The sequence below is a fragment of the Euprymna scolopes genome, chromosome 4 (genome assembly GCF_053919585.1).
Source record: "Euprymna scolopes isolate OS-2025 chromosome 4, ASM5391958v1, whole genome shotgun sequence".
Taxonomy (NCBI): Eukaryota; Metazoa; Mollusca; class Cephalopoda; order Sepiida; family Sepiolidae; genus Euprymna; species Euprymna scolopes.
Window position 1 is genome coordinate 16944932 of NC_136485.1, and position 20652 is coordinate 16965583.

The 20652-nt window shown below is 36.3% G+C and overlaps 1 protein-coding gene across 2 annotated transcripts in view; it reads right to left on the reverse strand.

The window, feature by feature from the left end:
* The window catches only part of LOC145266863 (uncharacterized), a 504991-nt gene that overhangs the window by 345462 nt on the left and 138877 nt on the right, over positions 1 to 20652 (reverse strand). Inside the window, exon 1 of one of the 2 annotated variants that reach the window (XR_013864786.1) lies at positions 17698 to 18092. The exons of the other annotated variant lie outside the window; for it this stretch is intronic. The gene's annotated coding sequence lies outside the window, so the exon portion shown is untranslated. Of the gene's footprint in view, positions 1 to 17697; positions 18093 to 20652 lie in introns of those variants that run through there. 2 annotated transcript variants of the gene reach the window in all.

The window sequence follows — 20652 nt, forward strand, 5'->3', positions numbered from 1 at the left end:
TTAATATCAAAAATCCATTTTTAAAATACTTGAACACTGAACATTATTTCTGACAGCAAATTATATCGCACACACCAGTCTTGTTCGTGCAGCTTAATTGCATGCGTAAATATGCCTCAACAAATAGTCGTTTTTAACTCACTGTGTTGAAATAAATATTTTAAAAATAACAGTCAAACCTTATACTTGTTCAGGATTTGAACCACATCGTTAAAAAAAAAAAAACGTTTCCCGGCTGTCGCTTAATGTAGCTAAGAAGCCAAACATTTCATTCGGTTATTTCTTTAACGAATTAAAAAGATTTTATTATGGAAAGCAAATATATTTTTGAAACGTTAATCTCTTATCCTGAAGAGCTCTTGGCCTCTTAAAGATTAATTGAGTTTTCAAAAATACTTTTTATTTATTGTCTTCCCTCCTTCCTCCTCAGTCTCTCTCGACTTTTCCCTCACGTTCTCCCTCGCAATTGTAGAGATTGGAGATTAGTCCTGTACTAAATAACCTCGATTCTTCCGAGTCTATCATCGTCGTCCTAAATTTACTAATGTGCTGAATGAGGATTAGTAGAAGAAGAAAAAGAACACTCGCACTGTGAACTATTTTGAACTTTCATTGCCAGTTTGATTTTTCGACGTAATGTGATATATTGAACAAATTGTTTTACCTGATTAGAAAAAGGCTGTACTTTAGATAATCACTTTAAAAAATACATTAGGAAAAAAAAGGTGAATAACCAAATCCAGGTAAGATCTGACTAGTTTCTGATCGTATAAATTGTGGAATATTGCTGTGTGTTTGTTATCACCATATTAAGCCTAACCAGTTCCAAAATGTGCGTATATAGGTGAGGAGGCAGATAAAGATTAAATATACATAGATATATATAAGGTGGCTGTATGAGAAAAATTGACAGGAATCGTGCCTCTACATGAAAGGTAAAAGTGAGAAACAGAAATATAAAGGTACAGATAAAGATTGTTAAGATGACAGCGACAGGTTTTTTTTACAGATATATAGAGAACGAAGCAGATAGAAATAGAAAGAGAGTTAGAGTGAGAGACAGAGCGAGTAATTAGGCATTTGTGATTTATATATATATATATATATATATATATATATATATATATATGAGAGAGAGAAAGAGAGAGAGAGAAAGACTTGTTTTTTTTAATTCTATCTTAGGGCACTATAGGCATATAGAAATACTTGTATTTTATATATATATACACACACACACACACACACACACACACATATATATATATATATATATATATATATATATATATATATATGAAATAGAGCTTTGTCTCTATAATAGTAAATACATAATCTGCATGAATTTAGAAATACTATTTATCCGTATTTTACGACAGACCAACGCCGGGCGGTCTGTAAGTTTCTAAATGAAAATTATTTGTCTGTGTTTGTGTACGAAATTGCCTCTACTGAATTACTCTCTCAATGTTTTGACTACACACTTGAAATTAGGGGATTTTGGAACAAATATGATTCGGTTATTAGCCGATAAAAATAGGTGCTAATTGAACGTATACACACGAACGCACACACACATTATATATACACACACACACACTCACATATATATATATATATATATATATATATATATATATATAATTATTTATTAAAACCTACTAGTGTTTCATTCTTTCGGTAATCATTAGTTCATGGATATACGATTACAGCCGGTCGGGATATTCAAACCTGGCCACGAAGCCATTTCTGATTCTAATAGCAAGAAACAACAACTCGACCAACGTTAACTACAGAGAAATACAGTTGAAATTAACATTTATATGGATGTCTAGACGGATAGAGTGATCGTATTATTATAAGATCATGATCTGCAAATGCGAGCTTAATTGACTGACTTTAGTCTCAGCCATAAAGTGCTCAACAATAAGAACCGAGTTTTTAAAAGGGCTGACATGAGTATTACTATAATTATTTTTAATACCTATATATACTAGTGGGTCATCTTTTCGTGAAAAACCAGTGAAGAGAGTCAAACCTGGCCAGGAAGCCATCTCCAACTCTATTAGTAAGAAACAAAACCACACAGACAACGTTAACCGCGATAAATACAGTTAAAACAAACATTTATATGGATTACCATATGGCTAGAGTAATGTTTTGTTTATAGCATTAAAACTTGCGTGTGTATATATATATATATATATATATATATATATATATATATATATATATTTATATATATATATATACTAGCAGAAGTACCCGTCGTTGACTGGGCTCAAAAACAGCCTACATAAAATGGACTGTGATTGATGAAAGTATGATAGGTTATGAAAAGGAGGGGTTGTAAAGGGATAGGTTTTGATACTCAAAAATTTTACCCTAAGCAAAATATGATAAAAGTAAAGATAATTTTTGCGAAAATATATTTTTTATATCAACTTTGTTTCTATTCGTAGGCAAGAGTGACCAACAAAATGATGTTTCCTTACAAAGAGAAAATGTTATATATATATATATATATATATATATATATATATATATATATATATATATATATATATATATAATACAAATATACAAGCAATAAATTTTACTATAGTCAATAAAAGTTATTTTTATTGAAGAAAAGTTCATTGGTTTGTATTTTTTTTTTAATTCACAAACCGGTTTAAACAAAAATCAAAACGACAGCAACTTTGAAATGGAGAGCCCCGTTTTCAATTTGAAGGAAGGGCTCCTGAGAATTCTGTGTTAACAATTAAAGAGAGTTTCGTCAAGATAAGAAATATTTATAAACATATTTTAATGTTTTCCGTTATTTTGTGCTTGAGAAATATTCGATTATGGCATGTCTAGTTTATATAAACATTCATTTAAGTAGTTATCGCCTCAAATGTCGTTTTAATTTCGGTTCGCTGAAATTATTTCAGGTAAAGAGCATTAAAAACTATTTCAAAACAAAAACACATGAACTGAACATTTATTGACTATGGTAACATTTATTTCTTGTATATTTATTTTTTCGGGTAGTCGTTTGTTGGCTTTTCTGCTAAACACTCTTGGTAAATAATATCGACGAAATACTGAAAAACAATGACACAAAAACAGTTTTTAAAAATAATGAAGCTTTACTGACTTTAGTAAAACAATCCAAAACAGTAAAATGGGATATTAAAAAAGTAGGCAAGTAATTATTTAGTTTTTTTTAAGCAAAGAATCGATATAAATATGAATAAGAAACAAATAGCGTCCTTTTCAATCAGAACAGCTTCGTTTCAGTTTTACAGTATTGAATGGTGTAGTATTGCACCGTCGGATTCATGGTTGTACTATTGTAATGTAAAGAACACGCAGAAATGGTTGTAATCAACTGAATTCGTTCTAGTACACTGACAAAAAAGCTTAAACAGATGTATAAATAAAAATAAAAAGGTTATGTAAATGTTTTTAAAAAGACACGTAATCACGTGAGCAGGATTTTTCCTTCTTTTGACACGATAACAAGTAACGTTCTTATTTTTTATTATTTATCTATTTATCTATTGTCGAAAGAGTGCCACGTGAAAGTGGAGAAGGAAAAACAAACAGAGTTATGCCAAATTTGTGTGGAGAATTTTCTAAAGTTCCGCCTTTTTTTTTGGCTTTCACTTTAATAAGAACGTTAATTTATGAGGTGAATTTATTCGACACAATATGCTTCAACTAAAAAAATGAATAAAAGCTAACGTGAATTAAGATTAACGTTAACGGTTTATTATGGACCCTCACCCCTTTTAAAAAAACCTTGTTAAACTTTGTGACATATTTATATTCTATGGAGGTCAGGCGCGAAAGAACACCCCATAATTTTATTATACCATATTTCTTCAAACTGAAACATAATTATCAAAGTATACTTACGAAAATAGATATGAAAAGTCTTTGTTAAAGTTTGTGCCATATTTCCATGGATAACAGGCGCGAACGCAGACCCCACAATTTTATTATACCATCCCTAGTTAAGTTGAAACATACTGATCAAAGTATTCTTATGTACATCTATATCAAAAACCCTTGTAAACGTTTTTTTTTCATTGTTTATTTCCATACTTTGTGGGCCAGGCGCGAACGCAGACACCACAATTTTTATAAACCACCGTTCTGCCAGATCAAACATACCCATACCTGATCCTCGATACATCATCTATCATTATATGTAATCAGTTTTTTCAAAATTTCAACCATATAGGAGCCCATTCGTGACCAGACACACACCCAGAGACGTTCAGCTTTATATTATATTATATATATATATAGTAATTTATAAAATATATATGGCGATTAAGCTACACTGAATATTCTGCGTTTCATCCAACTATAGGATTCGTCAGGCTTATGCGCGAATTCTGTCGTTGCTTCTTGTTTTTATATATGTTGAGGATTTCTAGTTTGCCAATCAGCTTTCTAGTCTCCACCGCGCCGCTTCCTATCAGCCAATGGGCATGTATTTTATCAAACAAAGGATCTGTTTTAGAACTAGGTTAGTGGTTTTAGGTGGCCATTCTCCTTTTTTTATACATATAAATATACCTATGTGTACACAATAATGCACATATATATACATATATACATATATATATATACATATATGTGTGTGATCGTTTATATATATTTATGTTTATTTAATTTATTTATTTGTTTGTTTTCTATTGTTATTGTTAGTTGTAGAGCTATTTTGTATCGCTATCCTAGAGTAAGTTTTATTTTGTGAACACAGTTGTTTGCTATTTCCCGCCTACAGTTTAATAGATTTTGAGGTTCTTTAAAGTACAGGATAGAAAATTTTTCATGGAGGCATAATTTACATGGATCGCCTAAATGTCTGCATGTGGTAGCTTGTCTCATTATTTTCCATTCGACTACCGGCGAATGTCCGCTTTCTTTGAGTTCCCAGTATTTATTAGCAAACAACTGTGTTCACAAAATAAAACTTACTCTAGGATAGCGATACAAAATAGCTCTAAAACTAACAATAACAATAGAAAACAAACACATAAATAAATTAATAAACATGAATATACATAAACGATCACCCACATATATGTATATATATATATATGTATATATGTATATATATGTGCATTATTGTGTACACATAGGTATATTTATATGTATAAAAAAAAAGGAGAACGGCCACCTAAAACCACTAACCTAGTTCTAAAACAGATCCTTTGTTAGGAAGGGGCGCGGTGGATACTAGAAAGCTGATTGGCCAACTAGAAATCCTCAACATATATAAAAGCAAAAAGCAACGACAGAATTCGCGCATAAGCCTGACGAATCCTATAGTTGGATGAAACGCAGAATATTCAGTGTAGCTTAATCGCCATATATATTTTATAAATTACTAACTAGCTCTACCTACGTATTGAGCACTTTTGAAGTAAATACTTAAAGTTTACGCATAAATCTAATCTTTCGTATATTAAATTTATGTGAATAAATGAAGTAGTTATATATATATATATATATATATATATATATATATATATATATATATATATATATATATTAGAGAGGTAGGAGAATAGTAAATTCAATTCTATAAGAAGAGACTTATGGGGATAAGATAAACTTCAACAAATTTAGTTGGAGCTTATATAGAAAACAATATTATTGGAAAATGAAATATATATATATATATATATGTATGTGTGTGTCTGTGTGTGTGTGTATTTTTGGAAAATTATGTGTGAATTTGTCGTCATCATCATCATCATCATGTACTTCATATGTCTGAGTCTAAAACGAACTTAAAAAAAAATTCAACCGTCTGTAATTCATATCAATTGCACTGTTGTTTTTCGTAGATTGGTATGTTGAGTTATTTGGAAAATTATGTGTGAATTTGTAAACATCATCATCATCATCATCATTATCATGCATTGCATATGTGTGAGTCTAAAACAAACTTTTTATTTTAAAAAAAAAGGAAGGAGGAAAACGATCAGGAAGGAAAAGGGACAAAAACGGTCCAGCCGCTGATCACTTACTATGTATGACTTTTGGAATGCTCCTTCATGTGTATTTTACATGTATATGTGTGTGAACGTATGTATAGGCATATGTATGTGTGTGCGTATATGTATTCCTTTACGTGATTATGGTTGCATGTGTGTGCACATGCATACGTATGTTGGCGTACATCTGTATGTAGGCATGTGTTTATTGCCATGTGTATTTGGGGTGGAGAGGGCTCCCGTAAGCCGTGGTGAAGGTAACCCCTCTAGGAGAAGCAAATCTTAGATTTAAAAAAAGAAAAGCAGGAGACCAGTACCCGCATTAAGCTGGTCTGTAGTTTTACTTGTTGCCGGCTATTTTGCTCTTGCTTATTGCTGGATGTCAACATTTTGAACCGAGAGAGAGATTTAGCTGTCGTACAAAGCTAAAACTCTGTAACACCATCTGTGTATATATACTCCCTCAGCCATGGAACAGTTGTGACGCGTGTAGGCCTGAAATGCTGAAAGCATGTAATAATTGATCTGCCATCATTATATGTATCTATGTATGTATAGGTGTATATCTGTTCATGTACAGGTGTATGTATATGTGTGTATATCTATGTGTATATGCATGTGTATTTGTATGTGTGTATGTATATACCTATGTATATTTAGTCCTGGGTATGACACTAAACTACATCCTGCAGCAAGACCCAGATCAGGAGATCTGGTGTCTGAGGAGAATGTCACTACCTCTCTATTGCTGCTGTGCTGGGCCACCTCTGGGCAAGGTGCAGTATCCATAAGCCTCCCTTCGCTGGGTTACAGCTGGTCAGGTGGAGCTCATCAGTCCTGGACGACAGTCCACCTACGGGAGTAAACCTCTACAGAAAATCAGGAGTGGGGCCCTCAGGCGGTTGGCCAGCGCACTGCGCATCCCTCCGGCAGCTTTTACATCCGGATAGGTCTCCAGCTGTCTCGGCTCCGCCCTGCCGCTGGGCGAGGCTTATTTCGAAAGAGAGAGTGAGGTTGGTCCTGTGTAAGCCTCCTTCACGCAAATCTCCTTCCAGCGCGAGTCATTGACAACTACAAAAGTGTTGTGGTGATGGGCGAGCAGCAGTGGTAGCAGGTGCGGAATCACTGGAAGCTGCTAGCTGCGAACCTGCACATAGGCGGCTCAGGCCATATGGTCGTTCTTCTCTGAATTCGGAACAGCAGCGAGGTCCAACAGCCACCTGAGCGACCAAGCAGTCCTTTTTATGATCAGCTCTGCTTGCCTCCTAGCCTGAGGACGGAGCTAGAAAAGGTGCTCCAAACATGGCCTGTTCCACTGCAACCTGGCCAGCGGCTGGTGGGATTCCCTCTTTGCGGTAGAAATCAAAAGAACAAACAAAAACTCATTCTGGCATCCTGGAATGTCAGAACACTACACGATCCAACTTCAACCACGACGAAGACCAGAAGGCTGGAAAATGGAACGGCCTTAGTTGCCAGAGAACTCGGACGAAATGGAGTAGATATAGCTGCTCTCAGCGAGACGCGGCTCCCCGGCACTGGTCAGCTCATTGATTCTGGCGGTGGTTACACATTCTTCTGGAGCGGACGTAGCAATGAAGAGCGCCGCGAGGCCGGCGTTGGATTCGCCATCAAAAATCATCTTGTGGGCAAACTCAACATCATTCCTGAAGGCGTGAACGATCGCCTCATGACTCTCAAGCTATAGCCCCAGCTGAGTAAGAAAACATTTGCAACCATCATCAGTGCCTACGCTCCAACCATGTCCAACCCCGAAGAAACCAAAGACAAATCCTATGAAGACCTCGAAGCCATCCTCTCCTCTGTACCACAGAACGACAAGCTCCTTCTCCTCGGTGACTTCAATGCCCGTGTTGGCAAGGATCACTAAGCGTAGTCAGGTATCATCGGACATCATGGGATAGGAAAGTGCAACAGCAATGGTCTTCTGCTGCTCAGGACCTGTGCCACCTATGGACTGACCTTAACAAACACAATGTTCCGTCTCCCAACCAGAAACAAAAATTCATGGAGGCATCCTCGCTCCAAGCATTGGCACATGATTTACTACCTCATCGTCAGGCCTAAGACAATCAAGATGTGCTCGTGACGAAAGCTTTGTGCGGTGCCGACTGCTGCACAGACCACCGCGTCATTGTTTCCAAAATCAGACTGCAAATAAAGCCCAAAAGAAGACCACAAGGTCAAAAAGTTGTCAAACGAATGAATGTCGACAACCTAAAACTCTCCGAAGTTCAGGAAGAACTCTAAATCACCCTAAGAAGGCAACTCCCTGAACTCGATTCCAACAATTGGGAGTCTCTCAGCAAGACAATCCACGCCGCTGCTCTCCGGGTACTGGATCCAAAAACCAGAAACCATCAAGACTGGTTTGATGAGAATGATGCGGAGATACAGAATCTTCTAACAGAGAAGCACCGGCTCTTCAAGATCCACCTACTGTGGAAGTCCAGAAAAAACTGCGCACCATGCAAGATATCTGGCTCAGTAACAAAGCTGATGAGATCCAAGGCCACGTCGATAGACACGACATGAAGCGTTTCTACGAGTCTTTGAAGTGTGTCTATGGACCAACGACACCAGGCACATCTTCCCTGCTCTGTGCAGATGGCTCGCCAACTCCAAGAGAAGTGCAAAGAACAATATAAATACCTCTACATGACTTTCGTTGATCTCACGAAGGCTTTCGACTCAGTGAGCAGGGAAGGCCTGTGGACGATCATGTCAAAGTTTGGTTGCCCGGACAAGTTCGTGAATATTGTGGACAGTTCCATGACGGCATGATGGCACGAGGAACTGATGACGCTGACATCTCAGCCCCTTTCCCGGTAACCAACGGCGTAAAACAAGGTTGCGTGCTAGCACCAACGCTTTTCAGCATGACGTTTTTGGCAATGCTGACTGATGCCTTCAGGGAAGTTACTCCTGGCATCCATATCCGGTACCGGTGTGATGGGAAGCTCTTCAATCTCCGCCGTCTACAAGCTGCCAGTAAAGTCAAAGAAACAGTAATCAGAGACCTTCTTTTTGCTGACGACTGTGCTCTCAATGCCACCAAAGAGCATGAAATGCAACTGGAAGTGGACAAATTTTCTTCAGCATGTGAGAACTTCGGTCTTACAATAAGTATGAGCAAGACAGAAGTCATGCACCAGCCTGCTCCTGGCAACACGTACCAGGAACCTAACATCCAAGTAAATGGTCAGAGCTTGAAAGCAGTAGACCATTTCACCTACCTTGGCAGTACACTCTCTCGTGCTGCCAACATCGACATCGAAATCACCAACCGCATTGCCAAGGCCAGCAGCTCCTTTGGCAAACTAAGGAAAACAGTCTCGGAACGAAGAGGAATTCAGCAGTACACAAAGGTCAAAGTGTACAAAGCAGTGGTCCTGACATCTCTTCTATATGGTTGTAAAACGTGGGTCTTCTACAGACGTCACGAAAAACAACTAAACCACTTCCATCTTCGATGTCTTCGGAACATCTTGAACATTCGCTGGCAAGACAAGATCACAGACACTTATGTTCTCTTGAGGTCCAAGCTCCCAAGCGTCATCACTACGATCCGCAAAGCGCAAACTCGCTGGGTAGGTCACGTGTATCGGATGACAGACTCGCGCATACCAAAACAACTGCTCTATGGTGAACTCCGGTGCGGAATGAGAAGAGCTGGTGGACAGCGCAAACGGTTCAAAGACACTCTGATATCCTATACATTGACGTGAAATCATGGGAAAGCAGTGCTTCCGACAGGCCGACCTGGCGCCGCTTGGTACACGAGGGCTCTCTGCTCGCGGAGGCAAGACGAACTGAATATGCAAAAGAGAAGCGCGCTGCGCGAAAAGCCCGAGATGCTGAAGTGGCCGTTTTCAGCCACTGGTGTCCAACATGTGGCAGGGGCTTCCGCGCCCGGATTGGACTGATCAGCCACCTGCGGACACACAAGTAGTTGTCTATTGTCATAATCGACTCTGATTGACGAACACACACACACACACCTATATATAAATGATTTGTATGTATGTGTATATATGCATGCGTGTGTATGTGCATATATGCATGTGTGTGCATGTGTATATATGCATGTATCTATGTATGTATATGTATGCATGTATATGCGTATGTATGTATGTGCATGTTTATGTATGAGTGCATATTTATGTATGTGTATATATATATGTAGGTAAGTGTATGTATATATATGTGCATATATCTACATATGTGTATATGTATGTATATGTGTGTATGTATTTGTATATGTGTGTATTTATATGTATGTACCTGTGTATGTGTGCGTATGTGTATGTATATGTATGTGTATTATGTATTGTGCATGTATATATGTATATATGTGTGTATGTTTACAGATAAATATGTGTGTATGTGTACATATGTATATTTGCATTTATATATATATATGCATGTCATAGACCGTCTTGTGTATGTTTATGTACGTATATGTATGTGTATTATGTATTGTGTATGTATGTATTCATATATGTGTGTTATATGTATGGGAGGATGTGTAGGTATGTGAATATATGTATGTATGCGTGCATGTATATATGTGTATACTAGTGACCGTCTTCAGTGTCATGTCTGTTTGATCGTGTGAATTTTGCCGGCAGGACTAAAGTCATTTTCGGCTCATGGACTTTCAGTGCCTGAGGGAGTGGCACTCGTCTGACAAGACGTTGCAATCATCATCAATCATCATATATATATATGAGAAGAAAGAGAGAGTGAGTTCCTGTCATCGTTCATGACAATCTACCAAAAAAGAAGATAAAACTAAATAGTGAAAAAAGGGGGGGGGCGATAAAGAATGGGAGTGATAGAGATATAGAGTGAGAGTGACGAATGTAGAAAGACCACGACATAAAGTTAGAGAGAAGCAGAGTGAAGTAGTCTTCTTCTTCTTCTTCTATATATATAAAAGGCAAAATGTGTGTGACGATTTCGTGTATGTCTTCAAAAGGCTTTTCTCGCATACGGTTCCGGGGGCGTTACGATCGCTTACAACTGTTTATATGGGTCCTAAATAATAATATGTACGATTTGGGAAAGTGCGTCGCATCTAGATTTATTTACGTCGACTTTTACAAGGCTTCTCGCGTGTTGATGAGGCTTTTTCGTATAAAAAGCGAAACTAATTCAAAGTTAACGAGTCCTCGGCATTGCGCCGGGAAATGTCCAGAAGCAATCAGCTTTGATCAATGTTGTACATCAGACAATTATTATTCAATCTGGACAATTGGGAGCTGGTTCCCCTCCCCTCAACATCTGTTGGGGGAAAAAACAAAAACAGTCAAACTTGGGTAAACAACTGCGTGACTTCTATTTGACCTTCTTTATTAGGTCAAATGGAAGCAGTAGAGTTAACTTTTATTGCGCACGCCTGTTTTTATAGTTTAATAAATAAATTAAAACCTGAGCATGTTGTATGTATGTCGCGGTGGCCTAATGGGTAACGTCGTTCGTTTTTTTTTCACACATTAATTTCCAACTCAAGGGTACGGGTTCGATTCTCATACTTACCTACCAAAACATTTTTTATTATTTAACACCCCCCCCCGGAGTTTTGATTTACCCCAAGACACCCGGGCATCGCCGGATATCCCCCGCTAGTTAGACAGAAAGCGAGAATAAGAGTGAGACAAAGTTGATGAATCATAAACTAAGAAATAAAAGAAAGTCAGAGGGTGTGAAAGGAGATGTGATTTACGAAAAGGGGAGAGAGATGAATGCGAACATTTGAAATATAATGCCTTTCTCTGATTCCAAGTTTTTAGAATCTAAATTTAAGGCGAATATTATAAACATGAACCGTTTTTAATATGTATGAGCATCCACGTGCTATGAAAATACTTAAAGAAATTTATCATGTTTATTTCTGCCTTTCTCCAAAGTTTCACCTTCCTCCTAAAATCCTAAAAATATTGCTTCTCGTTGAAACCTCGTCACACCGATTTAATTGTATAAATTATATAGCATGCGTCTCTGCACAAAACCGGTAAGAAGCAAACCCATCTAATGTTACGCACAAATTGTAGTATACTCTAAAAAGTAAAAACAAATCGATAAAATGAAATAGAAAGTACATTTATGACAATGTTTTCGTCCAGTTTTATTGCTCGTATTTATCACTTCTTTGAAGAGAGGAAAGTTTGTGCGAGTAACGAACTTTACTAGCAGTCATAAGCAGCTAAATATAAAAGGAACTTAAAATTAATTACTGACATTAATTATAATTTGTTCTCTGACCCTATCTTTTATTTATACCGTAAAAATAGGAGTGCCGAATTGGCCTTTAGATGTTGAGATGACGTCATACATTATACTTTGCAGCGACTTACTGTCTTGTACATCTTAGACAATCTAAAATATATATTAGAATAGTTACGTAAATCTATATATAAATGTTTAGCTATAACACTTTAAAACAAGATCATAGATGGACACTTTAAACATGGCATGAATAATGAGATGATAAAGTAGGCCTCAGAGTCGAAGTAAAAACAACGGCAAAAACTCAGTTTTAATCAAGATAAAACACATATGGGCAGTACTATTTAAAATAATAAGAAACATAATAACTTTACAATAAAATATATGAAACCAAATACAAAATAAAAACGAAATTGACACACAATTTGGTTAAATTCTCCATATAAATCGGTAAGAATATACTAAATCTTAATAATTATTATTTGCCAATATCCTGTAGTTGCAAGAAAAATTTACAAATGATTACAACCGCTTGTCAAGAGGTAGTAATTAGGTCGTGATTTCAGTACAACAATTATTAAATGTTAGAAATGGATTTGTAATGTCAATCGTTTAGCTTTTCAGGAACAAGCAGTTCAGTTTTGTTTGTTTTCATGTTCCTTTTAAATCGTTTCACAAGTCGTAATAAAGATTTTGGTAATGGCATTATTAGTACTTTAATCTGATTTCAGTATTAGTTCAGTTTTATTGAAAGTAAACAGAATATATGCATGTCTTGAAAACAATAGAACGATATATGTAATGTATTTTTATGTTTCGTATTGGCTGAGTACAGTTTTAGTGGGATAACATTTTTTAACGTCCAGTTGGGTTAGTTTAATATAATTGTACGTCAGTTCCAACTCTTGTACGCCAGAAAAGGACATAACATAACATGGTTAAAAGAGAGGGGGACGAGTAAGAAGAGTAAAAATTGGTTGCATTCCTATAGGTTCGGGAATGGCTTGGGGTTCACGATAAACTAAGGGGCTAAGAGGATATTAATCTGCCACTTGAAAGTCTCGCCTCTGTACCTAGTAGAAAAGTAAACATCTGAATAATGTTTCCGGTTTTCAAATTCCTCCTTCTTCTTATGCCGTTAGTAAGCTGTAATTTTAAGCGTTCCGGTTATATTGATAAAAATCCATCACATTTTTTAGGTTGTAACATGTGGGATCTTAGATCTCAAGAGGAGGACGGATGAATGAGAATGCTCTTACAATTATAAGTCGTTTTCCATAAGTATTTATGAATGAAAATATAATTTCTATAGTTCTAAGTTTTATTTGCTAATATAATTCTTGTAAAAACAAGAACTGGCGACTGGAGGTTTTATTTATTGTCTACAAGATTAACTATCAAGCCAAACAGTACACGTCAGTTATTTTTTTCAGGTGATAACGAGCGGAAAGAACACGCTAAAAAGATCATTTTTCTCTAATTCTTGTGAATACTTGCCCTATCAAAAACTACGAAACCAGGCGGTATCGTGCGGTTATACACGTAGAATAGACATATAAATGTGTAGACAATATGTCATCAGCGGACGACACAATGAACCGAATAGCAATGGAAGGACACTTGAATAATATATTGATGTATGACTTATATTCTATTGAACATGTTGGATAAGTTATCACAGCACTAGTACATATCATTGCGCCTTAATCATGAACTGAATTTAATACTTATTTTAAGGCGTTATTATCATTATAGTTTATGAACACTCCTTGAGGTGAACCTTCCGTGATTTTATTTTTGGTGTCTGTCATTCAAGAATTGTGCCAACGTTCTCACGCTATAACAGTTAACAAAGCTACTTGCCCACAGCTAGTTGTGTCATACAGCATCTGCTATTATCAAATAGTCACACATCTGGCATAGACCAGACCAAGCGTGGCTTAACCTAAGTGATCTAACAATAGCCGATATGTCAAAGTGATTATGCCGTATAGCACACTTGCTATTCATCAATTACGAGGTGCTTTCTATAATAAGTTTCCAGACGTTTTGTACAGGCATTTACAATTGTCATAAACCCTTGAAAATTCGGTATGTTGTTGCTATATATCTAAATGGATGAGTGAACAATTTTTATGATTTCAAGTCCAAATGAAAAGCTCCAAGAAGAATTGGAATACACCTTACTAAAACCTGATTGTCACAGCTGGTGAATTTCAAAAATGCAATCTTAACGTGAGGAATTTAGAAGAACGATATGCAATTAAAGTCTGTATTTAAATTGAAAAACATACCACAGAAACGTAAGGAATGCTTTTAAGCAATCTTGTTTATAATTGCGCATGAATTTTTGAGTGGCATAAAAGATTCAAGGAAGGTAGGGAGTCTGTGAGAGATGATGAAAGGTGGGAGAGGAGTAAAGAATACGAACATCAGAGTTGATTAACCCCATAAAGAATTTCATGGATTAGGACTGTTGTGTGTCTATAGAGACAATAAGTGCACAGTTTGATGTCAGTGTGGGAACTGTATACACAATTATTCGCGAGGAACTGAAGATGCGGAAGATTTGTGCGAAGTTTATCCCAAGGGTGCCCGGAAAACATAAGAAAGAAAGACATTGTCATGACAGCAGCGAAACAGTCGAGCTGACCAATTCAGATCACGCAGTTCTGGTGACCTGTGATAAAAGCTGAATCTACTGCTAGGAATCAGAGACCAAGAGACAGAGTTTCCAGACAAAGTACATCCACTCAGAAACATATGATGATACCTTTTTATCGCCGTGCAGGCATTATCTACATGCACTGAGTTCTCACTGGACGGCAGTCAACAAGGAATCCCATGTTGAGGTTTTAAGGACGTCTAGGAATGGGTTTCCGTCGAAGAGGCGAGAAGTCTTCAAATCGGGTCGGTGGCATTTCAACCAGTACAATGCACCAGTCCACACCTCCATCCTTTTCACAGACTATTGCACAAAATGGACAAGACAGTTCCTAGCTCTCCACACAGTCCAGGCCTTGCTACTTTGTTGTCGTTATGAGACAACTGGGGAAATGAAAGAGACTGTGGCCAAAGTCATTGACATGCTCACACAAGAGGACTTTTAGAAGATCTATTAGAAGTTTGTGGAACAGAATAATAAGTGATTGCAGCCGGATGAGATTACTTTGAAAGGAACTAGAGTTTCATGTGTGTACTATAAATAAATGTGCTTATAAGAAAAAAGTCTGGAAACTTATTTAAGGCACCTCGTAACCGCAGAAACCCACTGACATTTTACCATATTATGATTTGTAGATCATAAGGGATGGGTAATGATTATTATCACATTGATTTAAACAAAAAAATCTATCAAAATATTCTCAAGCGAAAAACAAAAAAGAGACACGCATATTCTAAATAGCAATTAGAGAACTTTTTTATCTGGTGTTTGCAACTAAGACTAAACGGATCAGTAGTTTATCTCATTACTTTATATTTTATAATAAATCGAGGGGTTACATTTTTCCAATAATGACATTTTTTAATAGTGAAGACAATAAAGAGAAAAAGTGCTTATATAATTGCATTAAACATTTGTTATTAAAATATACGATTATTGGAGAGTTTCATTCGCTTGTTTTTGTCGATACTTTAACCATGCTCGAACGAACACGAATATTGACAGAAATATTGCTATAATGACTTAGGAGTATATTATCTAGCTTCAAGGTCGCTTATGCCATCAGAGGTCAACGAATAATACACAAGTTTATCATGTAACAAATACAAAGGCAGGTGAACATAATTTCGATAAATTGACGCACAAAGCGATTCAAGGTGAAACGATAAAATCGTCGCCCTCGAAAAAGACGACATGGTTCCATTTCCGTTTGGTGAACACCAGTTTTCTCTTTTTACTGCAGATCATCTACTAGTTGGCCAGTGGTTTTCAAATCCCAAGAGTTATAGAAGCCTTCTATCATGTCTTAAAGTGACATACTGCTCAACAAGCGAGATCAGAGATGCGCTGCTGTAGAACTAATGCTCCCTACAGATCCAAGTTTTAACAACAGGACCATTGTCAGAACCCTCAATATATATATATATATATATATATATATATATATATATATATATATATATATAGTAGTTTCCCGGAAAATATGGGACGGACAGATAAACAGATATATCTCTCTTTTTCTGTCTTCCAGTTCAACGTTTGCTCAGAAACTACTCGGCTGATCTGGCTGGATTCTTATATATATATATATATATATATATATATATATATATATATATATATATACATATATACATATATATATATATATATATATATATATATATATATATATATATATATATATATATATATAAGAATCAAGCCAGATAAGCCGAGTAGTTTTTGAGCAAACTTTGAACAGGAGGACAGAAAAAGAGATATATATCTGTTTATCTGTCCGTTCCATATTTCCCGGGAAACTACTGAACAGATCTGGCTGAGATTTCGTGTGAATATTTGTTATAAAAAGATGTAGCGAAGAAAATATTTTGGGATACATTCAACGCGGTTTTAGATTATGAATTTAATAGATATTAATCAACACATTAACACATTTACTCTAGGAAAACTACAAACATATCTGGACGGATTTGTGTATGCACTCTTATTATCATGATGTGCAGCGAAGTAAGTATTATAGTATCCACTAGATGCACGGTTAGGGATTAAAAGGGATACATTGGGATTAGTATTTAATTTAAAAATGAGTCAAAATTAACACTATTCAACTATCAATTTGACAAAAGGCCCTCATTCTAACTAAAACTGCTATAACGTGTGTTTTAACGAGCTAATTGATAAGTACACACACACACGCACATATATATATATATATATATATATATAGTCTATCGGCACTGATGAGTTGTGATACAACGAAACAGGACTGTATGTCGATGACTACAAATATTTTAAGCCACCTTTTTTGGGTAGATCACTGTCGTAAGTAATCTCACCTGCTACTTGATTGGCTGAAAAATGCGACGCTCGCTCTGTGTTTATAAACAAAGCGGTTAGAGCACTGCACAAGTGGTGGACGGATGTTTGTTTAAATAGACATTTGGCTAGATTATTTACGGGCCCCGCTCCCGTGGGTCGAACTGCTGACTGTCAACGCGATGGTTCTGGGTTCAATCCTCGGCTTGGGAGAGGTGCTAGTCTAGCGGCACTGATGAGTTGTGATACAACGAAACAGGACAGTATGCCGATGACTACAAATATATATGTATGCATGTATATATATATGTATATATAATACAAATAATTAAGGCAAATGTACTACAAGTGTCACTTTCATACTAATTATATACATGAGAAGAAAAGCAGTAGAAACTGAGATGTTTGTAATATTAATTTATCGTATAGAATAAAGAAAAGCAAAATAATAGTACTTACTTGGTTTGAACTTATTTCCATTGATTTTCGCTCATTCGTTTGAAGTTTTGATTTGAAAAAATATCTCATGCATATTACGCTACAGCTTTCGTATATAAAGATGTTTTGAAACTTATTTTAAATATATTCACTGCTGAGAATTCTTTTTGTTATAGCTTTCTCTTAAAAAACGTTTTCATTTAGCAAAACTATGAGTAAAATAAAACTTGGTATCACCTTAGTCGCTGGCGTTTTAAAGGCGAACATCTGGCTCGTCATTTGATATCGGCATCAGCCATCTTGATTTTTTTTATATTCTTTTGCATTTTTTAACGTGCTGATGTCGACCGATGTCAATTAGTCTCTGACCTGCGTTCTACTCTCTAGAAATTCGCAAATAATGATGTCGGCATGGATAAAATACATCATTATGAAGAGAACAAGAAGGAAAAAAGAAAGAGAGAAAGGTATAGAAAAAGAAGTAGGCGAAGTAAATATATGCCCAGAAATAAATGATGGAAAACAAAAGATAGTGAATATACTTTTGCCTGTTTAACAGAAAAAGCAACCACTCATGTGGTATTTTATATTTGCCAAAAGAACAATCATTTCTTGTATACGATAAAAAGAATGCAAGGTGCTATTTGACTCATACATGTTGTCATACGATGACCGCACACATAAAATAATAATGGATAGAAGTGTTAGCATAATAGTCCCATGCATGGATAGACGCTCCCGGCCATAAACAGCAGGTGTCTAAGTAGTTAACGACACAAACTGAAACCATTGATGTGGCAAATTCGAATTTGTTCGTTTCACATGAATACTGTTACTAAAGAATTATAGAAAACTTCATGTTACACTTCCAATAAATAACGGATATCTTTCTAGAAAGCATTCTAACTAGAAATATATTTGGGAAAGGAATGCCAACCATAATATTTTAACTTATTCGAAATTAATGATGCTCATGCACAACAGGAACAAACACCGCTCTAAGGAGAATTATTTTCCTATCGGATTGTTCTAATACTTGGGGCGACTAGTCTCACTGGTATCCTCTGATTGTATAAGTGTCCTTTGATTTTATATTTGTTTACTAAATTACCATCTCGTGTATTTATTCCTGGCTGGTGCCACCAGATCAGGCTGTCTGAAAATATTGGCTTCTTGAGACGAAATCCACCCAACATTGACGCTTTTTGTTTTTCTAATTCCTTTTGCAAAATTTCATTATGCGCTGCAAGACTAAAAATAAAAACAATAGCCTACTTTTTCCTTTTTCCTTTTTCCCATTTCTCTTTCAATCTCGCCCACTTCCTAGCTGGTTTCCTAACATGAAATGTACCCAACATTAATACTGTAACCTTTTTTCCCTCTCCCATTGCAAAACTCATTCATGTACTGGAGGGCAGAGAACAAACGATAAAATCCACAATAAAACAACCAAACCACAACTACAAACTAGCGATTGAAGATATAAAGAGCTTGAAACCTTTTATAAAATAACGATGCAACACGGATACTATTTCAAAAATTACTGGATTCGGCATTAAATAACCCGAAAAGGGTGTATACCCCATAAAACAACAAAACCAAACCAAACTCTAAAGATACATATTTACGGATATAAATAACTTGAAGCATAAAAAAACTGTTTCTAATAAAGCAGCTAAATAACCTGAAAAGGGTTGATATGCTGTCAAACAAAATAACTAAACCTATTTACTCCTTTTTCAAGATAAGACTACAAGAAGAATGAAACTAAAACTGCGACCGAGCAAAAAAAGAAGACGCGAGTAAGTTTTTTTTTTTAAACAGTGATCACCACTTATCAAGGCCTGGAAGCCACTCAAGGATAAGGGTTATTGCAAGTACATTACGTTAGTGTGGGGATTTGATGAAGTGTTCACTTAAGGGGGCGGTTCATTAGGAATTTGTTAATATTAGACTTGAAGACATCCAAGTTGTAGTCAGGTGAAAGATTAGTGAGGGGGGACCAGAGATTGGAGTTCAGAGGAGCACCTGCCATGGAAATAACGATAAAACAAGGATAGGCTCGCAACGTCTCTTCTGTGGGAGAGAGGTTGCAGGGTAGAGAGAAGGGCACCCCCCACTAAGCCACGAAGTCTATTTTGTACTCTGTCAAGGCAGGATAGGTATTTTAGCAGCTCCTGCCCAGATATGGCAACAGTATTCCATCCTTGGACGTACTTGGCTTTTATATAGATAGAGAATTGCATCAGTAGTAAGATATAATCTGGAGCGGTAGAAGGATCACGCCATCTTTCCAGCGACCTTGGCAACAGACTTGATGTACGTGTTCCATTTTAGATCAGGAGTAAAGGTCAAACCCAGAAGCTTGTCAAAACACGGGGCCTCACCCAGACGAGAGCCATCCATCACAATTGATGCCAGATGGGGATCAGAGCGTTGATGATGTAAGGATAGGAGTTTGATTTTGGATGCATTAAAGGTAACCAGCCACATTTTGGTACCGAGTTTAATTGTCTATACGCATAAAAGTGTGTGTTTTGCATCTATCCAAACGGAAAAGATGTTTGTTGGTCTGCTAAGAAATATACAACATGAGTTCATGCAAGTTATCACATCATGATGGATCGAAACTGTAAAATTTGCCACAAAGATAATTTTTTAAAGAATCCAAATTAGATCAATTTTAGATTTTATTTAGAACATAACACAATTTCATTTCGTTCTTGATTTTTTGAGATGACGGTTAGTTATTCGTATTATCTGGATTCATACGTTGAAATTCCCGAGTTCGACAGAAACATTCTCCAGTTCGATAACATAAACCGTGTGGGAGATCGGAGGTTATATCGACGGAAACGTTGTGAAAATGGCACTCCATATGAAAACAGTGGCCGATGCATCGAAATACTTCGAACAACAGTCATACTATCTAACAGTACTCCTTTCTACTATTATATTTCTATTGTCTTTGACACT